The sequence below is a fragment of the Atta colombica genome, unplaced genomic scaffold (genome assembly GCF_001594045.1).
Source record: "Atta colombica isolate Treedump-2 unplaced genomic scaffold, Acol1.0 scaffold126, whole genome shotgun sequence".
NCBI lineage: Eukaryota > Metazoa > Arthropoda > Insecta > Hymenoptera > Formicidae > Atta > Atta colombica.
The window spans coordinates 5,841,786-5,844,003 of NW_017259213.1; positions in this window are offsets into that span (position 1 = coordinate 5,841,786).

Below are 2,218 nucleotides of genomic sequence, written 5' to 3' on the forward strand. Positions count from 1 at the left end.
ATTAAAAATTATTTTTTAATCATTTCCGATTCAATTTAATGTCATTTTGACGTTAACCGTTGACTTGTTGTTTTGCTTTTGGATATATAATATAGTATATGATTGTTACAGGATAGTGAAAAATTTCTAATTGATATGCTTGTCAGAACCATTATGCAACGGCAAATTAAATTACAAATTAGTTAGTTTGTACTAATTTGCAATATCTATAATTCCCCGTATTAAGCGATTATACATGCGCGATGGAAATACAAGGAAAAAAATCATGATGGATCAAGATGAGAAATTGAGCAATCCTTGTCTTTGTAAATTTAATAATTCATTACTTGAAAATGACCAGAATAATATTCATGTTAATCAATATTAAGCGAATTACTAAACAGTTTTATGAAAATAAAGGAACATAAACCAAATGTAAGGGGAGAATGGCACAAACATAAATGAAATTCTAAGAAAGCTTAAATGATTGGCATAAAAGATAAGCTGTTTCTTCTTAAAATGCTTTCTTTTGTATCGATTTTTGTTTTCTGAGAGTTTTGTCTATGCTTCTGTCATTTTTCTTTTATATTTGGTTTACGCTCCGATTTTTATTTTCACCAGGATAGTGATGGATTGACTATTAGGTGGTGAAACTATTGGATTAAATTATTATTCTCTTGTAGAATAAAAAAAGTACGATATAATTAAGCGAAAAATTAATATTTCAAAAATGCAATCTTTTTTTAAAAAATAAAACACATTTTTGATACATTTAATTTTTATAATATATGAAATATTTTTTGCAAGAATAGATAAATATTCTGTTTTTATTTTTATATCTAGGTCTTCGATTTCTATCGCTCAGGTCAAAACGTTCGAATTGTCACTGCTATAAATCAATGAACAAGGACTTTAATATGCATTAAGATATGTCGCATGAAGCATTCAGATTACAAAGGATTACAACATCGTTCGCGATGCGGGAGAGACGGAAATACCAGGCGCCACACACTAGTTGTGTGTATAAAAATATATTTACGATTTACATATATGCTAATGTAGCACACTTTTATCGATGAGTGTTGAACAAAATTCGAGTATCCATGCACGCACACATACACACTCCTGCAACACACCGTACTGTTTTACTGGTATGAAGTCACCACGCACAACATGATGATTTTTATGGTACCTAGCTTTTCGATTCGTGGAAATACACAATCAAGAAGTACATCTATCTATACATGCGGCGGCAAGAAGATTGGCGCCGAGATTAATCTCATAATAATATTTACGATCGTTCCACGTAACGATTTTGCATCTGGCTGATCTAGCACCTCGCTCTTTCCAGATCGTTCCAAGTAAAAATGTTAAATAACGTGATACAATAGAGAAAATTTTTCAAATGAGAGACTTTTTTCTCGTTGTTGTTGATGTTACAAAGTAGCTACGAGTAGCTAAAAAAACTATGGAAAAACTCTATTCGTGGAACAAGTAAGGTTTAATGTAAACTTCACACTGTACGTAGACGTTTGATGTATTAAAAATATGTACATATTTCACGATGTTTGTATTAAAAATTAATATTTAAATGTTATTAATGTACATAAAATAGTATCAGTAAATGATATGTACATATATGTTAATCAAAGAAAGACGCTGTAAATATTATAATAGAACAATCCGGTTTGCTAACATCGCGATTTAGTAACATTTTGAGCAACTGAATTGAGTAACAGATTTGTACACTTAAACTATAAATCATGAGAGAATGCAAGTAAGTATTATCACATGAGTAAAAACAGAAAAAGAGAAGGAAATAAAGTGTCATGATGAATCAAATAAGCGAAATTGATCGATATTTATCGTGATGTTAAGTTCTAGAAAGTATTTGGTCTGAGGTACATTAAAATATTCGCTTCTGTTAGCTATTTAAACATTACTGAGTGCAATTACTCATTACTACAATTATATAATTTAATTGTATTAGTATTTACTATCTTACTCTGTACAAATTTAATTTAAAGACATAGCAATATATGACATAGATATCTTAAGGCACATTTTCATATTTAACGTAAAATGTACCTGATTTTATATTTAATTTTATAGTCTCTTTTTATATTAAAATTATATTATACATATCACTAGATTGCAATTAGAATAGTAAATGTCATTCTGAAAATAAAATAAAAAAATTAAATGAAAAACATTAATTTTAAATATAAATATATATTTA